Here is a 9,278-nt window from a genome sequence, read left to right as displayed (position 1 = left end):
TCGGTGGGAGGTGGCCCTTGGGTGGCCGGGGGAGCCTTCAACGCCTAAGTCAATAATATCCTTATAGGTGATGCGAGAAAATTGGATTCTTGCTAGAGAATTTTATCAAGAGTACTTGATATGTCCCCTCTTTGATACCTAAGAGTTCATTTCATATCTTACTTCAAGGGTCAAGCCATCATGCCCTGTGACTGGGGGGAGGGGTGTCTTCCTGGAGTCCCTTCTGCCAGACCTTATTTAATGAGGCGTGGCCCTCTAAGTGAGATAATTAATGCGGCGTGATCCCCTGGTGAGCACATTTTATGTGGTGTGATCCTTTGGTGTTGTTTTAGAGTTCAGTTCCATCAAGATAGTGTGTTTCTCTCCCTCTTTCAATGGGGTAGCTTCCCACGCTCCCAGAATAGTGACTTATCTTCCGACCTAGAGCCCTGTGTCTAGCTCATACGGGTCGAGAGCCCTTGGCTGGGCCACTGAATGACTCCAAATGGCCTAGGGGAAAAATCTCCCTAACAATTACCCAGCCAATTCTCATCGAGTTAGGCCGATGAGAATTTCTCCCATCGATGTTGTTACTTGTCGCTTTATACCGGGTTGGTTGGGATGAGATGACATCATCACCCCATATCCATTCCCGTTTCTTTCGATGCGGTTCCTGAGGATAGTCATTTTGTCTCATCCGCAGTAATGATTGTTAGATGACCTCCTCCTCTTTCTGCTGTGTCGTGCATGCACGAGACTTGAACCATTTTTATCTTCTGTATTCGCCGGCATAAGGGGAAAGCCAACCATTGCTTCTTCTGTATAAACCCTGTTAGGCTTTCGCCGCTCCTATTTTATCTCACTTACTTTTCCCTCGGATCTCTCCCCTTCCTCGTCTCTTCTACTGTATTCATTCCTAAATGGCTGCCAGAAAGTCTGGTGAACCCACGACTTTCGACGAGTAGAACCAATCTGAGGTCGGTTTCTTGGAGCCAGGTTATGTTGGTCGTTCATAGCGTTTGGAAGCCTCTCCCAACTTCCTTCAGTTGCTGATCTCCACCTACCGCATCCCTGACATGGTGACTTTCGAGGCTCCTGCGCATTGCGAGGGGGCCGTTGGTGCCAATGGCTCGGTGTCACGTGTCGCTCTTTTTCCCAGTATGTTCTCCTGTAGGCTGAGGCTGCCCTTCCTTCTCCCCGTTCGCAAAATTCCTCAACACTTTAGGTTAGCTCCCACCCAACTCCATCCAAACGCCTAGTCGATTCTAATCTGTTGTTACATTCTGTGGCAGTGGTCCTATTGAAGTCGAACTCGGAACGTGTCGATTTGACCTACCACGAGTTCCTCCTAACTAGGGGTGTCAAATCGTGTTAATGGGTCGTATTTGTGTCGTGTCAAAACATGCATATTATATTATATAGGTCAACTCTAACCTGACCAGTTAAGTTTATCGTGTCAAAATCTCAAACCCTAATACGACCCATTAAGATAATGGGTCATGTCGTGTCAACCCATTTTGACCCATAGTGAATATTAAGAAATAAGTTAACACGACACAATATGACCCGTTTCAAAATATTTATATAAATGAGTTGAATAGGCCCAAAATTAACATGTTTGACTTAATTAAATTTAGTATAATTTTATATAAATGTTAAAATCACAATATCTATAAAAATTATAAAACTAACTACAAGTCCAACATTAGAATTCAAACAATAAAAATATTGAAATTAAAATTCTAACAATTTAACTTTTAGGTATAAAGATATAATTTTAATTTTAACTTTCTTATCGTGTCATAGCGGGTTATAACGGATCAAAACGGGTTGACCCGTTATCAACCCGTTAAGCAATCGTGTCTTAACGGGTCAACCCGTTTTGATCCGAATCCGTTAAGACTAAACCCTAACCCACTATTATCGTGTCGTGTTCATGTTTGGTTAACGAGTCGTGTAACATATTGCCACCCCTACTCCTGACCCACAATATAAAGAGAGGCACTGAGGATATTTTTAGTTTTAGAGTGATGAGTGCCTTGGTTGTGTTAGAGCCGCGGTATCGTAAGGTCTCTAATTGGATAGGCAGGTTCTTTTTCGTGTCTAGTTGTAGGTGGGAATTCCTGGTTGGGCAAGTCGGTCATGCCTAGTTTTCGATCAAGGCTACTTGGAGCATCGTTCCCAGCGACAAGGTCGTGCGATCGACCAGTACGCCTAATGAGTTGCGTCGTATTACCATTGTTAGGGAGTGGGTAACACAGTGCCCCCTTCTTGTTCACTCTGAAGTCCTTCTTGGAGAGGATAACCTCACCACTTTTCTTCCTCCTATTGGTCATACCATCCATTCCGGATGTGTCATCTCTATTCGTCCACCCGTTGTGTAGCTGAGGAAATGGCCACGAGCCTCTCCTTTGAGGGCAAGGGGAAGAAAGGCTGCTCGGAGGATGGCAAAGCCAGAAGCGATCATGCGCCCCACGGAGCCTCACTCTTGGGGCAGTCGGCATCTAGCTTCTTGGGCCCTCAACACTTGTCCGAACTCCTGCTTCCCCCATGCCTCCCATCGAGGCAGTTTGACTGCTCGGGGGGAAGGAATCTCTTGATCTCGGTACTCATACCGCACCTAACTCTTCTGTAGCCTTGGTTGTTAAGTCCACTGCAATTGCCGATTCGGGGGCCTCAGTCGTGCCTACGAAACCGCTAGACACAACTCGGAGAGGGAACTTAGTTCAGATGCACTTTTTGGGGCTCTTCTGGACAAGGCACCTCGCTAATCTCGTGTGGTGGAGTTGCCTCCAAAGGCCAATGTTGAGTTGTCCACTTCTTCAGCATCTACTTCCCAGTCCGCAGCTGGGGACTTTGAGTCCGAGGCTACCGTTAGGGACTCTGTGAGGGAGTCCGGTTCTGCCGAGGGCGATGTTGGTGCAAAAGGGGCTGCAAATAAAAAATAGTGAGAAAAAGTTTGCTTCAAGGCGCGTTACAAATGTCGTTTTCCTTAAGACAATATTCGCCCCCACCAATTACGGTATGCATACGGGTTACAAGCGAATTTACGTCCAAGATACAATAAAGCCCAGAACAAGTCTGTTTGTCTAATTGCATTATGCACACACGAAATTAGACCCCGAATACCCTTTGATTTTTCTATTCAACCAAAAAATTAGAAATATGTTCTCTCGAGAACGAACAGATTCTAACAAGTTTTAAAGAAATGAAATATTTGGGAGAGAGAGAGAGAGAGAATTCAAAATTAAATTCTGATATATCCAAATGGCAGGCCAATGGGTCTATTTATAGATAACCAAAAGATGTGAACGAAAAGTTATTACTTTAAGTTCTGCTGAAAACTGTTCGGAATAGGTATATATATAATGACTGTTGCCATAAGATGCAACAGTTGGACTTAATCAGATGGTTGCCTTGTTTCTCTTCTAACCGGATGGCACTGGTTCGAGTCACACCTTTCGTGTTTTTGGGAATGTAATTTTCCCAACTGTTGCGGCACCTCGCGCTGCGTTCGCGCCTGAAGGTGGTCGCATGCCCTCCTGGAGGGCCTCTTCATAAATCAACAAAAAACCTCCACCTTTGATAGAGGTGTGGATCGAACCCAGTCTCATGGATTAAATTGGAGGCCATAATACCACTTAGCCAGCTAAGATTTATGGTCAGCACATAGACCCAAAATATAATAAACGTCAGAAATTTTCCATATCTTCTCTCTTTCCACAATAATTCACAACTTTCAAAAACAACCCAAAATATTATTAATAAATATAATATATAATTAATTATTTTGAAAATATTTCTAACAGGCGATGTTGGTTCGAAGGTCCCCTGATGGGGAGTGTCTATAGACGATGTCTTGTCCGCTACTATTATTGCTAGTCCATCGGCAAGCTTGATTGATGGTTTTGTTGAGTCTTCCATTCTTACCCCGCCGAGTGTTGGAGAAATTGTGGTGGTCGCCATTAGGTCCGAAGAGGAGGGCCCATAGGCCTTGGGTGATGGGTAGGGGCAGATCAAATATTGCCCCCACAGGTGACCTGGTCGGGGAGAGAGAGGGAGAGTTAAAAAATAATGTATATATACTAAGAGTTAGAGAGAGATTTTTTTTTTGGGGGGGGGGGGGGGGGGCGGGAAGGGAGGGGAGTGTGGTTGTGAGTTATTGGAAGGGGGTGGGTTCGTGCGAGAGAAAGTAAGAAGAAAGGGTAGGGGCTAGTAGCTACGACTTTGGGTGGATGAGTTTCTTTTATTTTATTTTTATTTTTCTTGGCTTGGGTTTATTACACAGAGCCCCTGGCAAAGCTGGGCGTTTGCTTTTGCAGAGCCTCGAATTATATTGATATGTCCACTACAAAGGAGACAAGTAGTATGGCGCAATCTTTCTTGCCCACTAATTGCAGTATGGTTGTGGCAAGACTGTAATAAATCTTGTAAGGAGCCAATGAGAATTTAACATTTCATCGTCTTTGTAGAAATGCCCGTCAAACTACTTTTTCATATGAATTAGTAATTACTATATATCAAGAACTTAGGCCCTAATTTTCTTTTGCTGTATTAAACGTGCAGTCCCAAAAGCGCCTATTTATTTCTTCGAAAAAAAAAAAAAAAAGGCGCCTATTTATTCACTGGCTTGCCGGATCTGGAAAGTGCACATGCAGATGCGCGCTCTTGACAGTAAAAAGTGGTACGTACTACGTACGTAGTGATCACTACCAAGAACAAGTGACAAATCTAGCCATAACTAAGGTGTTCTACTTCTACTTCTGGAAGCAAAAAAATATCATGGTTAATTTCATCGAAATTAACTGGTTTCAAGGAAACTTCTCTGAAGTTTCGTATTATATATTCTTTTAGACGGAGTTCGAGAAATATTGATACTCGGTTTTTCGCCTGTCCTGAGTTTGTTGCGTAAGTATCACGATCTAAAATCTAGAACGGAGCCTAAGTGGAAGCCGACAACATTTTAATGCTTTCATTTTGATGTAAAGTGAAGCACGTCTGAACACTGAACCGGTATGCTACCAATCATTGTCAAACAACTGCTCGAGTATTAGGTTAAAATTATATGGATCAAAAGTCAATGCAAGTAACAACTTAAAGTCGGTGAAATTTCCATTCATTCGCTTTTACGTGCATTCACTGTTAACACTCCCAATATATCGATGATGAATGAATATGCATGTTAATTTACATCTTTTATATGACACGAGACACAGAATTATAAGTTCCTAGATTTGCTCTCCCTATAGGCTATACGCGCGCGTGTATATATAATAATAACGCATTAGCTAATTTTAATGGAATAAAAATAGCTGCATGAGTGCTAGTCTCAAGTTTTAATACAAGGACCCATATATCTTTTCCAAAAAACATGTGTAACATTACATTTGCAAATGTCGACAATTGACATGCATATGTGTCGCAATGGAGTCCCTGAACTCAATGGCAGATCTAGAGGATAGGCGGGAGCCGGTGCCTCCCTCCCCCGATCCCAAAATACACAGAGGACGAAGTCAGATAGGATTGAAGTTTAGAAAGGATCGAGCTAGACTAAATATTTTTTGAGGGACCATTGTTGAAACATTAAAAGAATCTGACAAATTTCTATAGTAAGAAAGTTTTATGCTGACATAACCAAAAACCTTCTCAAATGCTTTTTTCCCCCAAATTTTGGTATGGCCTGATCGATGATCCCCTAATGTCGTACGTCCTCGTTCATTATATTTAGGTCTCTACTAAAATTCAAAGTTGGTGATTAGGGTTGTTCATACGGGCCAGATTTTATCCGGCCCGGTCCGGAATCCGATTTTTACCGGATTCCGGTTCCGGGTTCCGGTCCGGATTTAATCCAGGCCGAAATTCGGATTGTAAAATCCGGACCTAAGCAGTCCGGATGCGGATTTAAAATCCGGGTACTGGATTAAAAACCCGGTACCCGGTTTCTTTTTTTTTACCCTCCCAGGACCCCGGCTAAATATCCTCTCTCTCTCTCTCTCTCTCTCTCTCTCTCTCTCTCTCTCTCTCTCTCTCTCTCTCTCTCTCTCTCTCTCTCTCTCTCTCTCGCGTTCATCTCAGAGTCAGAAACCCTAGTCGCTGCTCATCTCGTTCATTTTTTCTCACCCTCGATCTCTCTCTCTTCTCACCCTCTCGATCTTGCATCGTTAGATACCTTGGAATGACGATGATGAAATGGTACGACTTGTGTAGGTTTTTTTCAGGTAAGATCTGTGCTACGACATTCTGTGTTAGCATCATTCTTCTGCTACGGCTACGACATTTTGTGCTAGATCTGGGTTATTTTGTTATTTTGTTAAACATGGGTATAAAGTATATGCTGTTAGTTTGATAGATCTAGGTTTGTGTTTGATTTTTGCTTCTATTTGGGTTTGCGTTTGATTTTTCTCTGCCTCTCTCTCGGTTGGTTTTTTTTTTTGGTTTAAGTACCTGATTAGTGATGTGCTCCCACGATTTGTCTGTGTTGTTAGCATTATTCTGCCTGTTTGGTTTGAAAGAAAATGGTCCTTCGAGGGACATGGAGAAGTGTCCATGGTAGCTGCTTGGTTCTTTTTTTATGCTCTAAAGCATTATAATTTGAAGTCAGTCCATATTTTAAGGCTTGAAATACGAATTCTCCAGACATTTTTCAACTCCTTTTATAATTAACTTGAAGTGTCCATGGTAGCTGTCTGTGTTGTTAGCATTTTTCAACTCAAGTCCATATTTTATGCTCTTGAAATACGAATTAATGTATTGTATTTAAATTCATTACTAATTCCATTCAAATTGACTAGATGAGTTAGAACTCAGTTGGTGAATCTCTCTTCACAGGGCATCTTCCCATAAAATATTTTTATGTTTTGGCAAAGCTCTTTTTTGTTCATGTTTTTTTCTGGAACTAACATTGAATTCTTTATTTATTTGTTCTATTTTTGCTAGTGACTGTCATTTGGGTTTGGTGGTTATGATTAATAATTAATATTTCTAGATAGGAAGTTGTAAAACATTGTAGCAGCAGTTGTGTTCCTCATGATTGTGCACATTCATAGAATTTGCATTAGGATTGTGATGAACATATATATAGGATTTGTAGCAGCAGTTAATTTCTAATTGTCAATGTTCTTAATACTAATTCAATGACTTTCTGCATTACCCTGTTTGAGCATGTAATATAGTGTTTTGTTTACTGCATGACAATCTCTTCATCGGCCAACTAGCCAATCTAAGATCACAGAACACCTCTTCGCCCACCAACGCACTCACTTGTCCAGAAATTTTGGTTGGATTCTATCTGACCCTTTTGGTTTTTTGTCTCTCTTTTGCAGCTAAAGTCCAGTAACTTCACGTGTACGAGTTCAACAAGCGTGATCGTGGAAGCCCTGCCTACCTACGATTTACTATTAATAAATGGTATTAATAGTAAGACTGTTTTTATTTTTTTGAGTGGAGGTTTATGTATGGGTTTAGGATAGGAAAGAGCCATTGATTTTGCTATTTATATATTTTGGCATTGGCACTAGATTTTGGTCCTGTTTGGTCGATTTATGAGCCAAGTGATGCTATATAGTATAGACTTCTTTGTCAATACGTCTAGGGAACAAAAAAAAAAGAAGTAAATAATAGTACTTAGTCAATGTGGTTTATAAAGTCCACGTAATGCTGGCAGGTTGTAATCATCCCTGTCCAGACAAAAAGCAAAAGAAACATATGATCAACCTGAATGCTAAAGTTCATGTGAAATATATTAATTTTGGCACTGTTTTGACTTGGTTATTTGGTTTGGGTAAGATAGGAAAAACCATTGTCATTTGGTGGGATTTCAGCCTCCCAGTGCCAGATCACATATCATGTCTTCAAAATTTGCTCCAGTTTATCAATATATCATGTTATGTATTGACTCTTATCCGCTTATTACCTAGCTCAATCCCTTTCTTGTTGCTTTACTAATATGCAATTGGCTTCTATCCTACTTCCAGGATTCCTATAAAAGCATATTTTGACTCACACACATGTATATAATTTTTATGCAGATTGAGGGCCTCAAGTAACATCTATATTTTGATTGAACTTATAGCTTGTAATTAGGATTAGGGAAGTGGGCATTTGTGTGTATATCAGAAGGTGATGTTCATCATTTGCTTGGGAGAAGAAGTGTCAATATCATGGAAAAGATAATCAAATTTTCATATTCATCTTCATCTTCATTTTTTGTTTGTTTTGGGTAATATGATTTCATAGTCCCAAGTTTATTTGAATGCCCAATTACTAGTTGGTTATAAAGGTGCAGTTTATTTTAATCTGTTTTTTACTTCTTATGATTGCATCTTTTACAGGAAACTATGATATAGCAGCCCAAGAACATTATTGAATACATCTTGCAGATAAGCTTGGACCAACCATGGCTGGAAGAATGCATTGATTGCATGAAGCACACATTATATAATATGTATTGGTGACTCAATGTAATCCATTTTTTATATGTAATTTCATATATTGTAATTGTGTTTTGTAATGTAATATGTATAAATACCAAATACTATAATATGTAGTGATTGCATTTTTATTTTTTTGCATGCATTTACATGATTGATATTAAATTTATTTTTTTCAGATGCATTTGGTTAAAAATAATAATTAGTTTTATATATAAAAGAATATCCTTTTCAACCATTTTTTCTTGAAAAATTTGTAATAGAATATAGGCTTTAAGGTAAAAAAAAAAAAAAAAAAAAACCCGGGTTCCACCCGGAATCCGGGTTTCGGACCGGGTTTGATCCGGCTTAACCCGGGCCGGGTTCCGGCCCGGATTTAACACCCGGGTTCCAGTCCGGATATATCCGGATTCCCGGGTTGGAACCCGGATGAACAACCCTATTGGTGATCTCAAATCTCATCATGAAATAATTTAAATTTTCTTAAAAACCTAGAAGTTTTATGAGGTTAAAAAATAGACTCAGGCTACTATGCTACCCAGCTCTTACTGCTGGGTGTGCCATCCAGTTCATTTTTTTTTTCAATTTTTTTCACATTTTTTTAATATATTTAAATGTTTTTTTAAATGCACCAATATACTTAAAATCACTTCCTTAATCACTAAGTAAAGAAAAAAAAATTGTCGAGTGGTACACTTGAGCGGTACCGCCTAGGCGGCACACTAGCTTTATGCTAAAAAATATATTTTTATTTAAAATTGAATGTTTTATATTATACTTTCTATTTCCTAAGTGTGACTAATCTCTAATATTTTCCCTTCAACATTTTCCAGAGCTTGCTATATTTTCTTTTTGGCAACCACCACAAAT

At 40.0% G+C, this 9,278-nt stretch overlaps 1 long non-coding RNA gene across 1 annotated transcript; it reads left to right on the top strand.

Annotated features, from left to right (window-relative positions):
* The first annotated feature begins 6,063 nt into the window (after positions 1-6,063).
* Positions 6,064-8,434, top strand: LOC122280119. Its single transcript, XR_006229737.1, has 3 exons — positions 6,064-6,197; positions 7,302-7,386; positions 8,310-8,434. It is a non-coding gene; the product is annotated as an uncharacterized LOC122280119 (long non-coding RNA).
* The last annotated feature ends 844 nt before the right edge of the window (positions 8,435-9,278 follow it).

The sequence above is a fragment of the Carya illinoinensis genome, chromosome 10 (genome assembly GCF_018687715.1).
Source record: "Carya illinoinensis cultivar Pawnee chromosome 10, C.illinoinensisPawnee_v1, whole genome shotgun sequence".
NCBI classification, from domain to species: domain Eukaryota; kingdom Viridiplantae; phylum Streptophyta; class Magnoliopsida; order Fagales; family Juglandaceae; genus Carya; species Carya illinoinensis.
This window is presented reverse-complemented; position numbering and strand designations above follow the sequence as displayed.